Source organism: Pan troglodytes, chromosome 5 (genome assembly GCF_028858775.2).
Source record: "Pan troglodytes isolate AG18354 chromosome 5, NHGRI_mPanTro3-v2.0_pri, whole genome shotgun sequence".
In the NCBI taxonomy this organism is placed as follows: Eukaryota; Metazoa; Chordata; class Mammalia; order Primates; family Hominidae; genus Pan; species Pan troglodytes.
Genome location: NC_072403.2, coordinates 33636705 through 33653936, shown reverse-complemented (window position 1 = coordinate 33653936; position 17232 = coordinate 33636705). Strand labels below are relative to the sequence as shown.

At 43.4% G+C, this 17232-nt stretch overlaps 4 non-coding genes across 4 annotated transcripts; 3 read left to right on the top strand and 1 right to left on the bottom strand.

Annotated features, from left to right (window-relative positions):
* The first annotated feature begins 3530 nt into the window (after window positions 1-3530).
* TRNAV-AAC (transfer RNA valine (anticodon AAC)) lies at window positions 3531-3603 on the top strand. The gene has a single exon. It is a non-coding gene; the product is annotated as a tRNA-Val (tRNA).
* Window positions 3604-12344: 8741 nt separating this feature from the next.
* Window positions 12345-12426, top strand: TRNAS-CGA (transfer RNA serine (anticodon CGA)). Its single transcript has one exon. It is a non-coding gene; the product is annotated as a tRNA-Ser (tRNA).
* Window positions 12427-14252: 1826 nt separating this feature from the next.
* On the top strand, window positions 14253-14325 carry TRNAR-ACG (transfer RNA arginine (anticodon ACG)). Its single transcript has one exon. It is a non-coding gene; the product is annotated as a tRNA-Arg (tRNA).
* A 1948-nt stretch (window positions 14326-16273) lies between these two features.
* On the bottom strand, window positions 16274-16347 carry TRNAI-AAU (transfer RNA isoleucine (anticodon AAU)). The gene has a single exon. It is a non-coding gene; the product is annotated as a tRNA-Ile (tRNA).
* Between the last annotated feature and the right edge of the window lie 885 nt (window positions 16348-17232).

The following is a 17232-nucleotide window of genomic DNA, read 5'->3' as shown; positions in this document are numbered from 1 at the left end:
TGCTTTCTGTATCTTATACGTTTTGTAATTTCACCCGGTGCAACTGAATTTATACCCAATAAATGCTGTAATACTCAGGCTTTTAAAAGCCTTGCTAGAAAACAGGAGGTACATTAGGCGAGAAGCGGGAAATGCCAACAGTTTCATGGCAAGCATTCCTAATTCATGATAACTTTAAGACACAATATTTGTCCTATTGTAAGGCTAGGTAGCCTAGCATAGCTGAGGTTTGCTCCTTTGTCCTACCGTTCGAGAGCAAGTGATGCAGATTCAACAGCTTTAGAAATAGGCCCTTTTGGCCGGGCGAGGTGGCTGTCGCCTGTAATCCCAGCACTTTGGGAGGCCGAGGCTTGCGGATCACCTGAGGTCAGGAGTTCCAGACCACTCTAGCCAATATGGCAAAACCCCGCCTCTACTAAAAATACAACAGTTAGCTGGGCTTGGTGGCAGGCCCCTATAATCCCAGCCACTCCGGAGATTGAGGCAGGAGAATCGCTTGAACCCGGGAGGCGAAGCTTGCAGTGTGACGAGATGGCGCCACTGCACTCCAGGTTGGGCGACAGAGAGACCCCGTTTCAAAAAAACAGACCAAAAAAAAACCCTGAACGCAATTGGAATACAGATGGCACTCAAAAACTTTTTTACAACAGACCACTAATGGCTTTTCTAATTTTTTTTTTGAGACGGAGTTTGGTTCTTGTTGCCCAGGCTGGAGTGCAACGGCGCCATCTCGGCTCGCCGCAACCTCCGCCTCCCGGGTTCAAGCGATTCTCCTGCCTCAGCCTCCTGAGTAGCTAGGATTACAGGCATGCGCCACCACGCCTGGCTAATTTTGGGGTTTCTCCATGTTGGTCAGGCTAGTCTCGAACTCCCAACCTCGGTTGATCTGCCCACCTCGGGCTTCCAAAGTGCTGGGATTACAGGCATGAGCCACCGCGCCCGGCCTTAAACTTTAAATTGATTACTGTAATAGCTATTCTTCCTCTTTGAATGATTCTGGACTTAGGATATCACCACAGTTTCTGAAAAGAAGAGACTGTGATATCATCTTAAAGAATTATTCATGACAAAACTGATAAACTATTAACAATAGACTAGAGGCGAATGAAAAATGCATTTTAATATCTGAAGGCTTTTCTAGGCAGATTTTCACATAAAAGATCTGAGAAAAACACCAAACCGTAAAGAGTAAGGTGTTTCTGTCTTATCTGCTCTGTTTCTTTGGGTATTCTAAGACTTATCAACTATATGTCAATCTTTACTCACATATACAGGTACATATTCTTTATTCAAAAAGACTTTCCTTCTTCAAGGGCAAAATGCCACTTTTCCTAGGATCCTCAAATGGACAGCTCTGTGTGTGTGTGTGTGTGTGTGTGTGTGTGTGTATGTGTGTGTGTGCTCTTAATGTAAGCCTTGTGTTGGCTTAAGCTAACGATGTGGTTCTTTCTTCTTCACGTCCAGGTGTTAAATCCTGACATTGAGCATAAATAAACTTTACTTTATTTTATTTATTTATTTTTTTGAGACGGAGTCTCACTCTGTACCCCAGGCTGGAATGCAGTGGCGGTCTCGGCTCACTGCAAAATCCGCCTCCCCCGTTCAAGCGATTCTCCTGCGTCAGCCTTCCCAATAGCTGGGATTACAGGAGCCCGTCATCACACCTGGCTAATTTTTGTATTTTTAGTAGAGACGGGGTTTCACCATGTTGGCTAGGCTGGTCTCAAACTCCTGATGTCAGGCGATCCGCCCGTCTCGGCCTCTCAAAGTGCTGGGATTACAGGCGTGAGCCACCGTGCCCGGCGGGGCACTGAATAAACTTCAGTAAATTGATTTGAATATTCCTGAAAAGGTGAAAGGTATGGCATGGCGATGATGGAAAATGTTGGGAAGGAGAAATAGTCTCAGGAGGCATTTCCATCTGGTATCCAACCAGAGAACTTTAAGCGTGTGAGGCGAACGTGTTAACAACTACACTACAGAAAACAACTTCCAAATATTGTTATCCGGCAGACTCAGCACAGATTTTTCTGGAGTCCACTGTTCTTACTGCCTTCTATAGTACTTTCTTCTCTTTGTTAAGACTGTTTAATGCTAACGCTGTGTCCACAATTCCACATAAGCAGCACACCAAACTTAGGAATGTCCAACACTCACAGATTGTTTTAAGTTCCCTGAACCTTGATTAAAATCTAAACCATGATCACACATGAAAAAATCTCAAGAATCTTGCCACTTTTCAGGACTGACATTTACATCTTGACTGGATTGTGGAGTCAATCATTTTAATTTAGTAGAGACAGGGTATCACCATGCTGGCCAGGCTGGTCTCCAACTCCTGACCTGAAGTGATCCGCCTGCCTCTGCCTCCCTAAGATTTTTTAAATCTTTGGTTTCAACCATTTTCATATAATTTGAACAGTTATAGTTTTCTTTATGTTTATCTTTGTTGGCATTTGTTGATGGAATTAAATTTGTGAGTTGATGTCATATGTGTTCATTGACTAGTACACCTTAATAAATTTTTTAGAAAACCAAGAAAACAAAACTCTTCACTGGACGACATCTACATGCCAAGAATCAAAGATTAGTCCCCAGTCTCTCCAATTTCTCTCATCACATTCAGATTAAAATATATCTTCCCCTCTTTTGGAGACACTTCCTCCCTTCTTCTCTGATCCAGCACATATAGTCCCATTTAGTCTAATTTCTTTCCAGCTCTGCTTCAAATCCTTGGATTTCCTCCCTAAGATTATGACCACTCCATTCAGTTCCTAATGACAAAAAATCATTTTCTTCGTCTAAGAGCTCCAGAGGGAGCAAAAAAAAAAAAAAAAAAAAAAGCTCCTTTCTAACCTATCTACAACCATCATTCTTCTTTTCATTGATCAAGTCTCAGATCTGCCGTCGTTTTCTCCAGGAGGTCTTCCTTGATGGGCACTGGGGCATTTTTTAGTTTTTTGTTTGTTTGTTTTTTTGAGACGGAGTTTGGTTCTTGTTGCCCGGGCTGGAATGCAATGGCGCGATCTAGGCTCACCGCAACCTCCGCCTCCCGGATTCAAGCGATTCTCCTGCTTCAGCCTCCCGAGTAGCTGGGATTACAGGCATGCGCCACCACGCCTGGCTAATTTTTTTTTTTTTTTTTTTTCAGTAGAGACGAGGTTTCTCCATGTTGCTCAGGCTGATCTCGAACTCCTGACCTCAGCTGATCCGCCCCTCCTTGGCCTCCCAAAGTGCTGGGATTGCGGGCGTGAGCCACAGCGCCCGGCCCCCAGTTTTTTGACTGTTGTCAACAGGCTACTCTGAACACTCCGAACAATATAGTCGATATATTTGGCGAACGCATTTCTGCTCGTATCTGTCATCGGTATGTGATATTGGTGATTCCAATTAATGGGAAAAGTGAGGGTGAGAACAATACTACAATCGGAAAATTTTCTACAAGGAAAGAACAATTCCAAAATTTCTAAACTTGGGGGATCAGGGAATATATACTTCCATGTTTCAAGGTAAGGGAGCAGAAAGAGGGTGTTTCCGTAGTGTAGTGGTTATCACGTTTGCCTAACACGCGAAAGATCCCCGGTTCGAAACCGGGCGGAAACAAGTAGGCTTATAATATTTTTGGTTGCTGCTTAGTTTCTATTCCTTCTTACTCACGAACCAGTTTGCGGTTCTGGACTTTAAAAATGCGCAATTCTGAGCTCAATTTGTGGTCCAGAAGTCTAAGATGAAAGATTTCTCACGCCACTGACACAGAAGCCCGTGTCACCCCACCTCCTCTCGCCCCAGTAAGTTTCCCATCGCTTTTCCTCCTCTTCTGGGCTTCAGAACCCTAGGAGGTGTCAATCCCAGGAGACGCCCACGGACCAGGACTCGGCCTACGCAGCTCAGGTGAGACTGGCTTCCTTGGAATTCCATCTTAGATTTCTGGACCACAAATTGAACTCAGAATTGTGTATTTTTAAAGTCCAGAACCACAAACGGGTTTGAGCGTAAGAGGGAATAGAAACCCAGCAGCAACGAAAAATAATATAAGCCTTTCGCGTGTTAGACGAACGTGACAACCACTACACTACGGAAACCTCGTGTTACTGCGCTTTTACCTTACTAAGTCTGCGGGTTTCCCGCAATTCGAAATTCCGCAGCGGCCGCTACCGAGTGTCAGTTAACGGATAGCAGACCTCTCGGGCAATTATTAGTAGTAGTACTATCGGTACTGTTAGTGCCACACAATATTTCTAAAACCCATCAAGCGTGGACGAGAAGGAAGAGCTGTGAGGAGAGAAGGGTAAAGGAATAAATAAGAATATATTCCTGCCGTCAACGGCCTGGATAATCTGTATTGGACTAGGAGACTTCAATTTTTGTGACCGCCTTTCCCCTCCACGTTTCCACCACCCGAGAAGATCCTCTGGGACTTGATTCTCAGCAGGGCTTGATCTCAGACATTTCAATTCCAGTGCGTTCCTCCCAGTGGGAATTCGGGGCGCGACTTCGTGCGCACTGGGCCCACTCCCGGCCTTGCTCGCTGCCAGGAGCCTTCTGTACAAACGCGACCTTCTCCCAGGACTCAGCAATGAGCGTTCAGCTCGGTTCGAAATGAGCTCCCAGCAGACGACCATCCTGAGTGAAGGAAGGGAACCCGACCATTTCTGGAATCAGCGTAGTGTTCACGCCGTTTGCGAAATTTCTCGGAAATAAGAAAGAAAAAGAGGAAAGGGTTAAAAAGTTTAGCGACTTTGTGTGTTTCGTGGCCTATTTTGGTAAAAATCGCGAACTTTAGGACAGGTTTTCTTCTGGGATAGACATACACTCGGAGGGCGTTTCTACTTTCCTAACCTGCATTCTGAGAGATTATTTCCTCATTTTGTCTCCTAGTGTTAAACTCAGTTAACACCCTGCCTGCAATAAGTGACTCCCCGCAAGTGGCAAAGACTGGGCTCTCCTGATGGTCGATCGCCAACCCCTACCCCCAGTGCACTAAGAGAACTCTCACGATCATGCTGATACATGAATTCTTTCAAACTTATTGAAAGAAATTTAATTGACTTCCTTAGAGGTTAACTCACACCAGATCTCAGATTCTGGTTGTTTTATTTTTTGAGTCGGAATTTCACTCTTGTTGCCCATGCTGGACTGCAATGGCACGTTCTTGGCTTATTGCAAGCTCCGCCTCTCGGTCCGCCTCTCGGTTTCAAGCGATTCTCCTGCCTTAGCCTCCCAAGTAGCTGGGATTACAGGAATGTGCCACCACGCCCGACTAATTTTTAGTAGAGACGGGGCTTCACCGTGTTAGGGTGGTCTCGAAATCCTGACCTCAGGTGATCCACCCGCCTCAGCCTCCGAAAGTGCTGGTATTACAGGCGCGAGCCACCGCGCCCAGCCCTCAGACCCTGGTTAATTTGACAAGGTAAAGGAAAGAGGAGGCAGAAACTAACATTTTAAGAATCTGGGCCGCGCGCGGTGACTTAAGCCTGTAATCCCAGCACTTTGGGAGACCGAGGTGGGCAGATCACCTGAGGTCAGAAGTTCGAACATGGCGAAACCCTGTCTCTACTAAAAATACAAAAATTAGCCTGGCGCGGTTGCTCACGCCTGTAGTCTTAGCACTTTGGGAGGCCGAGGCAGGCTTATCACCTGAGGTCAGGAGTTTGAGACCAGCCTGGCCAGCAGGGCAAAACCCCATCTCTACTAAAAATACAAACAATATCTCGGCGTGGTGGCACACGCCTGCAATCCCAGCTACTTGGGAGGCTGAGGCAGGAGAATCGCTTGAACCCGGGAGGAGGAGTTTGCAGTGAGCCGAGATCACGCCATTGCACTCCAGCCTAGGCAACAAGAGCAAAACTCTGTCTCAAAAAAAACCCCTGATATATATACTACACATTTTAGAGGTGTTATCTTCTATAACACTCCTTATATATAACTTCCTGAAATGCTGTGCGTGTCTAACTTTTAAAATGCTTCTTCATCTGCAAGTCATGGTTTGATGTCTCCTGCAGTCTATGCCTCATACTCCATGAACTCCACGCAATTAGTCTCTTTTTCATGACTGGACTTTTCACCTGAGGTTCCCTCTAGCTGAAAAGCTTTGCGCTTGGCTTTGCCTAGTTAGTTATCTTTACCTCGTGACTGTATCTCAGGGAAACTATTTTTTCTTTAGGAAAGACTTCCTTAAACTACATCAGTGAAAGTCCTGTATTCCTCGTAGTACCATGAACTTTGTTCCCTTGCCACCTTTACATTTATGAGCATAATAACTAGATTGATGTCTGTCTCCCTAGAATATAAGTTGCATTTGGACAGGAACAGTGTCTGTTCTTGCTCATCAATGAATCCATACTGCCTTGCGCTCAATGAATACCTTTGAATATAAGACTGAACCCTTACCCTGATTCTCTGAGTAAACGATTATTTTCCTAATTTTAAGTTGAAGCACGGAGGCTTGCAGCGATCATCTGTCTTGCCTAAGTGTGGAGCTAGTATGTGAGTTATGGCTCACACACAGATATTCCTGGCTTTACAGTCTTGCTCATTCCTTAATATACTATTGGATGTGGGTATATTTTTAACAAATCCCCAAAGTTCTGATCTTTGTAATTCCCTAGAAACTAATAATGAAAAAGAAATCACTAGAACAATAGTAATAGCTACAATTTATTACCAGCCATTAAATCGAGTATTTAATGATTTTTCATACGTAAACGAACAAAGCAAGCCTAAGGTGTAGGTGCAATTGTTACTTACAATCATTAGCCTGTCTTATAGATGCAGAAGTTGAGGAGCGGGGACGTTAAATAATGTAAATGACTTCCTCAAGCTCACACAAGTTATAGAACTTGGAACCAATATTTCTATCCATGTGTGTCTGAGGTCAAAGTATTCCTCACAGCCGGGCAAGGTGGCTCATACCTGTAATCCCAGCACTTTGGGAGGCTGAGGCAGACGAATCACGAGGTCAGGAGTTTGAGACCAGCCAGGCCAACATGATGAAACCCCATCTCTACTAAAAATACAAAAAATTAACTGGGCATAGTGGCAGGCGCGTGTAATCCCAGCTACTTGGGAGGCTGAGGCAGGAGAATTGCTTGAACCCAGGAGGCGGAGGTTGCAGTGAGTCTAGATTGTGCCACTGCACTCCAGCTCAGACAACAGAGTGAGACTCTGTCTCAAAAAAAAGTATTCCTCACTATTGCAGTTTTCAGGAAAAAGGAAGGGTCTATGAAAAGACACTGGTATTAAGAGGGTGAAACTGAGCATATAATATGAAAATGATTTTTACACTATAGGGAGAGGCAGAAAAAGCTCAATATAGAGACACTCTGAGGATATGGAGAGTTGCCAGAGATAACTCGTACAAATATTATGCTTGTAATTGGTACTACTTCCTGGAGAAAATGGGAAGTGCATATTTCAAAGTAAAAGGAGGACATTTTTCATTTAAGAGAATGGGTATGAACAATGGCCCAGGAAATATTCCCTAATGCAAATTAAATGTATTGCTACCCTTGGATGCGGGCATTAGAGAAATACTAGTCTGCCGGGCGCGGTGGCTCATGCCTGTAATCCCAGCACTTTGAGAGGCTGAGTTGGGCAGATCACCTGAGGTCAGGAGTTCAAGATCAGCCTGGCCAACATGGCAAAACCTGGTCTCTACCAAAAATACAAAAACAAATTAGCCAGGCTTGGTGGCGCCAATTCCAGCTACTCAGGAGGCTGAGGCAGGAGAATTGCTTGAACCCGAGAGGCAGATGTTGAAATGAACGGAGATCACACCACTGCACTCCAGCCTGGGCAACAGGGTGAGACTCTGCCTCAAAAAAAAAAAAAAAAAAAAAAAAAAAAAAAGAAAAGAAAAGAAAAGAAAAGAAAAGAAATTCTAGTCAGATACATGGTTCTTTTGGTGAAAGCTGTTTGTTTTGGTAGCAAGAACCATCCCACTTCCCTTAGAGTCCTTTCTCTTTCCACACTTCAGACGAATTTGCCTCCTTGCCCTCCTCAAATACACTGTCTTCCTCTAAGTCTCCCTGGAAGACTAGAAAGATCTCTAGGCAGGAAATCTGAATATCTGAGCTTCAGTCTTAGTGTTTATTATGTTGTGTCCTTGGGAAACTCAGTGACCTCTCTGAATTTTATTTTCTAATCTGTGAAATGGGATAATGAAACCTGTATTCTAATGTATTTTCAACAAATATTTATTGAATGTCACCCATATCTCTTCTAGGTATTAGTAATCTGACAGGAAACAAATATCTTGCCCTCATGGAGTTTGCATTCTCATAGGGAAGACAGACAATATACAAAATAAATAAGTTATATACTGTGTTTTTAAAATGATCGTAAGTGGGCCAGGCGTCGTGGCTCATGTCTGTAATCCCAGCACTTTGGGAGGCCGAGGCAGGTGGATCACCTGAGATCAGGAGTTCAAGACGAGCCTGGCCAACATGGTGAAACACCATCTCTACTAAAAATACAAAAAGTAGCAGGGCGTGGTGGCACACTCCTGTAATCCCAGCTACTCGGGAGACTGAGGCAGGATACTTGCTTGAGCCCAGGAGATGGAGGTTGCAGTGAGCCGAGATCATGCCACTGCATTCCAGCCTGGCAGACAGAGTGAGATTCTGTCAAAAAAAAAAAAAAAAAAAAAAAAAAGACTGAGCCCTGAGATATCCTAGTACAAGGATGGAGGAGAGCAGGAGGAACCAGCAAAAGAGAAATTGAAGGAGAAAGACAATGAGTGGTGAAAAAATAGACAAATAGATCAATGACAAACAATAATGACAAATAGATCTAGAGAGACCAGAAATAGACCCGTACAAACATGGTAGTCAAGTAGTCAATCTTTGACAAAGAAGCAAAGGCAACACAATAGAGCAAAGATAGTCTTTTCAACAAATGGAAACAATTGAACAACTGAACTTCCACATGCAAAACAGTGAACCTAGACACAGACACACCCTTCACAAATATTAACTCAAAATGGATCATAGCTCTAAATATAAAATGCAAAACTGTTAAACTAAAATATAACAGGAGAAAACCTAGATGACCATGGATATGGCAATGACATTTTATTTTATTTTATTACTCAATTAGAAAATGTTATTGAAACAATGTGAGTGAATAATTTTTTTGCTGCAGATTTACAACTATTAAGATATGATCATGAAAATGGGTTGATCACTAATGAATGAGTTTGTCATTAGAGACCAAACCATTTTTTAAACATAAAATGAAGGATCAGGCCCAATATTAGCGTAAACTACCTCAGTATCAATAAAAGATATTTTTAAAATCAGAAATAATTAAAGTGACACATACCTATTTTGTTTTTTTTATTAACTACATGGGCACCCATGAGAGGATTCTAATGATTCTAATAATCTTAGGATTGTCAGAAGTAACATATGGAAGAAGAAATAAGACAAAAGACCTACAAAAGGCCAGGCACAGTGGCTCACGCCTGCAATCTCAGCACTTTGGGAGGCCAAGGCGGGCGGATCACGAGTTCAGGAGATCGAGACCAACCTGGCTAACACGGTGAAACCCCGTCTCTACTAAAAATACAAAAAATTTGCTGGGCGAGGTGGCACGCGCCTGTAGTCCCAGCTACTCCGGAGGCTGAGGCAGGGGAATTGCTTGAACCCGGGAGGTGGAGGTTGCAGTGAGCTGAGATCTCGCCACTGCACTCCAGCCTGGGCAACAGAGCGAGAGACTCCGTTTCAAAAAAAAAAAAAAAAAACCTAAGACAGTTGCTCATAAAGAAAGCAAGAAAGCAACAAAGCTAAGACTCCCACTCAGAGAGTGGGCAGTACTTCCTCTCGCTAGGGGCAGGTCAAAAGGAGGACTCCCACGGGAGCCTAGCTTGGGTCCCAGTTGGCAGAAAAATATAAACAGATGTTCTGTTGGGCGACTCGAATAATTCTTATTTTTATATACAATCTTTCAGAAAAGAACTATAATAATTATGATGTGATACTATTCTAGAGAATAACTAATTGATATTTTTACTTTATTAACCTTTTTTCTTGTGTGCATACAAACATGCACATATACACAGTTTTGGAGGAAAAGACAGTTATAGTTCATAGTTTACTATAAATGCGTATCATCCAACTCAATAGAAATTTACTACAAATGTGTATCATACAATTCGAGAGAAATCTATGTGCTCCAGAATGTACAGAAGTTATGCAATGTTCCAAAGAGTGTCATTGTCACCTCTGGTTTTTTGTTTTCTTTAAAGACAAGGTTTCACTCTGTCATCCTAGTGCAGTGATGTGATTATGGCTCATTGCAACCTCTGACTCCCAGGCTCAAGCAATCCTTCCACATCAGCCTCCCAAGTAGCTGGGGCTACAGGCGTGTTCCACCACACATGACTAAGCAATCACATTTTAGATAAAACATCAAAGATATGTCCCATGAAAGAAGTAATAAACATCATTAAAATTTAAAATTCTACTCTGCTAGAGATAATATCAGAAGAGTGAGAAGACACAGATTAAAGAAAATATTTGCAAAAAGCTTATGTAATGAACAACTTATTCAAAATATGCAAAGGACTCTTAAAACTAAACAGCAGGAACACAACCCAATAAAAAAATAGGCTAAAGACCCTAACAGATATTGCTAAAGAAGATATACAGATGGCCAATGAGCATAAGAAAAGATGCTCCACATTATATGTAAACAGAGAGATGTATTATTGTTTTAATTGTATTATACCACTCACTACCCACCTATTAGAATGGCCAAAATCTGGAACACTGACCACACCTACACTGGTGAGGTTATGGAGCAACAGAAACTCTCATTCATTGTTGGTGGGAATGAAAAATGGTACAGCTACTTTGGAAGACAGTTTGGTGGTTTCTTACAACACTAGACATACTTTTATTATATGATCCAGCAATCACACCCCTTGGCAACTATGCAAAGGAGCTGAAAACATGTCTACACAAAACCTGCACATAAATGTTTATAGAAGCTTTATTCATAATTGCCAAAAGTTGGAAGTAACCAATATGTCTTTCGGTAGGTAAATGAATAAATATACTACGGTACCTCAGACAATGGAATATTATTCAGCCCTAAAAATAAATGAGTTATTAAAGCATGAAAAGACACGGAGGAATCTTAAATGCTTATTACTAAGTGGAAGACAACCAGGAAAATTGTTACCCTAAAGTCAATTGAAGAAAGTGTTGTAAGAAGGAGAATGTATTAATAGCTGCAGCTATCCCAAGTAAGGTGAGGACTGGGAAATGATTTTAGCCATGTGGAGATAATCGGCGAGCTTGTCAAGGCATTATAGGATCACTGACAGTCCTTCAGAGGCTGGTAGGTGGATGAATGTGGTGATAGATGTGCGTGGAAGGTCTCTTCTGATTGTGAAGTAGGAAGTAAAGTCATCAATTGAACACAAGGATGGGAGAGGAGGTGTTGGAGCATTGGCATAAGAGATATGAAATAGTGACTTAATTTTTTTTTTTTGAGACGGAGTCTCACTGTCTGTCACCCAGGCTGGAGGGCAGTGGCGCCATCTCAGCTCACTGCAACTCCGCCTCCCGGGTTCAAGTTATTCTCCTGCCTCAGCCTCCCGAGTAGCTGGGATTACAGGCGCGAGCCATCACATCTGGCTTTTTTTTTTTTTTTTTTTTTTTTGTAGAGATGGGGTTTCGCCATGTTGGCCAGGCTGGTCTCGAACTCCTAACCTCAGGTGATCCCCCCCGCCTCGGCCTCCAAAGTGCTAGGATTACAGGCTTGGACCACTGTATCCGGCTGAAACAGTGACTTAGAACAAGAGGATTGGGAGTGGACTAATCTAATCGCGTATGGTACAATTTGCCTGGTAGCCTTGAGCACCTACTTGACATTCATTGTCATGAATTTAAAGTGAGGTCTGTCAACTGATTGTTTTTCTTCCGCCATGTTTAGCTGCCCTGGTTGTGGCTTTGCCAAAGGAGTACAAAGTGAGAGAGGCAGGGAAATTGAGAGTGCAGCAAGAACGTGACTCTAACATGTGCTGGGTAAAGAGAGAAGAAAATTCATGAACTGGAGGGAGGAATAGGGAACAGACAATTGAGTCTCCGGGGATTTGTTCCAGCAACAGAAGCAGCCACTAAGCACCAAATAAGTTTCTGATGCATAGAGAGTCAGATAACAAGTAAAGATTAAGACACTATTATGTTTCCCAGGAACTTCTTGTTGAAAGAGAGAGACAAATATATAAAAAGTGACAAATACAAACACGGAAGCATTAACCTGCCGTGGGAACATTAAAGAGCGAGAGAGTCAAAGAGCCTAACACGACTTCCTCTGAGACAAAAAGTGTCCCCGGAGCTGTGATGGCCGAGTGGTTAAGGTGTTGGACTCGAAATCCAATGGGGGTTCCCCGCGCAGGTTCAAATCCTGCTCACAGCGTTGCCATTTTCTGGTTAGATTTCCAATTTGCTAATTTCATCAGTTAGCTTTCATTAGTTCACTAGGATAGAAAGTTGTGAGTGCTATCGCTGTGGCTTTTACAGCGCGCGCACACTTGTGGAAATGTACATCAAGAAATATGTACATTTGAAGGCCGGGCGCGGTGGCTCACTTCTGCAATCCCCGCACTTGGGGAGGCCGAAACGGGCGGATCACTTGAGGTCAGGGGTTGGAGACCAGCCTGACCAACACGGTGAAACCCCGTCTCTACTAAAAATGCAGAAAAATTAGCCGGGCTTACTGGCGCACGCCTGTAGTCCCAGCTACTTGGGAGCCTGAGGCAGAAGAATCGCTTGAACCTGGGAGGCGAAGGTTGCAGTGAGCCGAGATCGCGCCACTGCACTCCAGCCTGGGAGACAGAGTGAGACTGTCTCAAAGAAAAAGAAGATACTAGTTGTCTTACATCTAATCATAATGGCAAATACAAGACAGGTGCAATGTTGAAAATATTAGGAATACAATTTCCCTTTTAGATTACTAGTATGACAGCTTTCTTAAAGCATTCTCAGGCAGCAATCTTTACTTTGTATTTGTCCTGATCTCACAGCTGGTGGGAGCCAAAAAAATTAGGATGATAACAATCCGTCATATGCATTAGTTGCTCTTCAAAGCGTTTTGTATAAACAAGGAAACAGAGGCACAAAGAGGATACATTTTGGCTTCTGACCACCTTCTTAAACCCATACGAAACTTCGTCTCCTTATAAGCACTTCTTCATTTTCCACTATTTTGCTTACTTTGAACAGCTATGCAAGTAAAGTTCCTTGTTTCTAAGTTTCTATGTCAAATGTGATTCTGAAAAATGTGTACTTTCCCGAATTCTTGACTCTTCGTTAAATTTGAGTGTCTTCATCTGCTACTTTGAGTTGTAATACCATTTTACAATAAACTTCTCCCTAGTGAGTGGGTACTTGTTTTTTCCTTTTGGACGAGAAGAGGGAAAAACTATGATTAATACTTCCAGAAATGTATTACAAAGCACTTTACTTTTTGCAATATCTAAATTTAAAATAATACATATTGCTCATTACTGATCCACATACATCATTAGTGCCCAATGTAAGTATATTAAAAATGAAATTCAGGCCAGGCACGGTGGCTCACGCCTGTAATCCCAGCACTTCGGGAGGCCGAGGCGGGCGGGTCACCTGAAGTAGGAAGTTCGAGATCAGCCTGACCAACACGGAGAAACCCCGTCTCTACTAAAAATACAAAATTAGTCGGGCATGGAGGCACATGCCTGTAATCCCAGCTACTTGGGAGGCTGAGGCATGAGAATCACTTGAACCCAGGAGGCGGTGGTTGCGGTGAGCCGAGATCGCGCCGCTGCACTCCAGCCTGGGCAACAAGAGCGAAACTCCGACTCAAAAAAAAAAAAAAAAAAAAAAAAAAAAAAAAAAAAATCAAATTCAGGTAAAAGCAGCTGATTGGCCTGAAAAATAAGTAACAAAAAGCCAAAAAGTAGGCACACACATGAAAGAGAAGATAGAAACACCAATATTGCTTTGAAGGAAAGACATTCATCTTAGCACATATATAATGTTTCAAAGATGAAAATTGGTCATTATTTTCAATAAAGACACTTTATGTGAATGTCTATTATGCCAACAAACCACAAAAGAAAACATGCTTTCCTTGAATCAGTGCGGTTTGGGGTTTTAATCCCTACCTAAATAAAGAAACAATCTTTTTTTTTTTTCTGGCCCCAATAGTATAATACAATATAATTATGAAAAGAGTAACAGTTAAGACAGCGTTAGAGGCAAGGGCCAGTGGCGCAATGGATAACGCGTCTGACTACGGATCAGAAGATTCTAGGTTCGACTCCTGGCTGGCTCGCTTGTGCTCTCACTTTTTCCTTCTTCAAAGCCGTATTAACAATCCTGTGAATGTCCTTTTCCAGAGTGGTGCTGTTACTTGAACGTGAAAGAGACAAGCGTCGAAAGAGCCAACTTACAGGATTTTGTTTCTACCTTTCATCTCATTCTCAACTGGAGAAAGGAGAAAGGAGAAAAAGACCATTAGAAAGCTTAAAAATCAAAGAAGCTTTAAAAAAATGTTTTTTCACGTAAATCTTCTTCATCGGTATTTTTTTCCATTGGGAGAAGTCCACATTCCTGGCGTCTCTGAGGCACAGCTCTTTCCCTGGGCATGACTGTTGTCAAAAAGAAAGGGGACATCTGAAGAAACGTTGAATCATAAAGGCAGGGCTGTGGGGATGCAGGATGCAAGCTGCTCCTTGCATCAGCTGGGCCCCCTACACAGAGCTCAACCCTGAAGTCGGTGGACCCAACTCAGCCTCAACATCGCCCCAATCCACCACTCCCGCCACGGGCCTCTTCTCTGCCTCCCAGGTTCCCACCACTTTTCCTCCGCCCTGAGATCCTAGAGAAATAGAAGACAGGAGAATCGGCAGGGACAGAGATAGACAGACAGACAGACAGACAGATAGACAGATATCCCAGAAGAAGATGAGTGTGGAAGGCGGCAGCTTTGGGGCGGTGTCTGAACAGAAGGACCTCCTTTCTCAGCGACCAGGAAGATGGTGGAGGAGAGAGAGGCTGGGAGGCAACCACAGTCAAGGGGGGGAAAATTCCTCAAACTAAACCAAAAGAGCATCTTAACATGTGGTTCGGTTGCCGAACGTGTAGCTTGGATCTTCGCTCTGCATCTCAGATGAGTTTACTTTAGTCACTTACCAGTATGCGCTGTCAGGGGCACTGCGGGTAAACGAAGGAAACCACAAACCTGGTAGTCCAAATGTGTTGGGCTGTGGACAAGTTGAACGGAGAACTGGCGATTCTTAAAACACCGCATTCACTTACATACTCTTTAAGGGGAGAAATTTTCCGTGAAAGCCAGTGGCAGCCTCACGTGGTGTGGGCATTTATTTGCCTTGGAAACTGCCTGGGATCAGAAAAAAAGAATGAAGCACAGCCATTGCGAGGAACAAAACCTCGTATCTTGCTGCTATTAGTATCACACTCTCACCAAGTCACTGGCCACGCTGAGCCTGCTTTCCTTTCCCTATTGAAACTCGTTTAAAGCGTCAAAATAATATTGTCTCCCTTTCAATATTGAGAATGAAAAAAATTGAAAAAAGTATATATTGCTTCCTAACGTTTCACTAAAAACTAAACAGGCAAATGTCATATCTCTTCTTAATTCCCCATTCCCTAAAACACACCCACCTAGCTGCCGCACTACTCCAACCCAATTTTCTTCAGTACATTCTTCCTAATGCTTGCATCTTTTTTGTTGTTCTTTGTTTGTTTTGAGACGGAGTTTCGCTCTTGTTGCCCAGGCCCAGGCTGGAGTACTATGGCACGGCCTCAGCTCACCGCAACCTCCGCCTCCCGGGCTCAAGTGATTCTCCTGCCTCAGCCTCCCTAGTAGCTGGGATTACAGGCATGAGCCCAGCTTATTTTGTATTTTTAATAGAGACGGGGTTTCACCATATTGGTCAGGCTGGTCTCCAATTCCCGACCTCAAATGATCACCCCGCCTCGGCCTCCCAAAGTGCTGGGATTACAGATTCGAGCCACCGTGCCCGGCCTGTTCTTTTCATTTTTCACAATAAAGGGAAACGTACGTAAAATAGCCTTCTCGCTTGACGAATAAGAGGGCGTCTTAATTTCGGATTCAGAGCAGCTGTGATTCGATTCAGAGCAGCAGCTGTGATTCGATTCGGAGCACCTGGGATTCGATTCGGAGCACCTGTGATTCGACGGGCTTAAATTAAAAGGCCTCCCTTCAGGTAAGTGAAGGGCCCCACCATGACATCCAGTGGCCCGTACGGGGATCGAACCCGCGACCTTGGCGTTATTAGCACCACGCTCTAGCCAACTGAGCTAACCGGCCACACGAATGCGCTAACGTTTTAAAGGAAACCATATATAAATTCGTTGACATTTTTGTTTTTCTAAATAAAACAGAACTTTTTTCTTTCTTACTCCTTTCAAGAGACCTTTGAGACTATATTTACAGACTTTAGCAAGGAAGTCCAAACTATTTTAACTCTGAGCCAGACTAGAAAATTCACGGAGAAATTTTTGACAGAGGATGTGGAAAAAGCGCTGTAATAGGATTTTCAATGGTGAGTGAAGGGAACCTCCTCTTTTTATTTTATTTTTGTTGTTGTTAGACAACAAATTTTTTTTTTTGAACGGCACTGCTCCTTGCGGAGTATGGCTAATTCAAAGGCAGTACGCCCAGAGTCGGCAGCCTTCTCTTTTTAGTCATGTCAGTGTACTGGATCGCAAGTTGCAAACTTCCCTTTAGTGACTTGTAACTTAAGGACTTATTATTTTCAGGTTGGTTCAAGACAACGCCGCCGAAAGGAAGGCGAATGGGGTTGAGGGAAGGAGCCGCGCCTTCTCAGTGTCTCTGAAGTCACAAACATAAGCATTGATGTAATCGGCGAAGATATTCAGGGGTGGAAACTGAGGTAGCCCAGCAGTACCAGAATTACATAGTAAATCTGGTATGTTTTTTGAGGGTGGTAGAAAAGGGCTACAGAGGTTTGCAGAAGGGCAAGGTTGTGGTGGCACCCCGCTAAGTATTAAGTCTCATTTAACAGCACTTGCTGTGTGTCACTCAAATTCTAACTTGGGAACCGAAGGATTTCAGCCCGAGTTGGAGAGGCCAGAATAAGTGAGATATGCTCTTTCATCCTTGGTCAGGCTACTGGTTTTATCACCTGGAGACAAGTTGAAAGAAACCTCCTGCAGCGTCAGGAACTCTCTC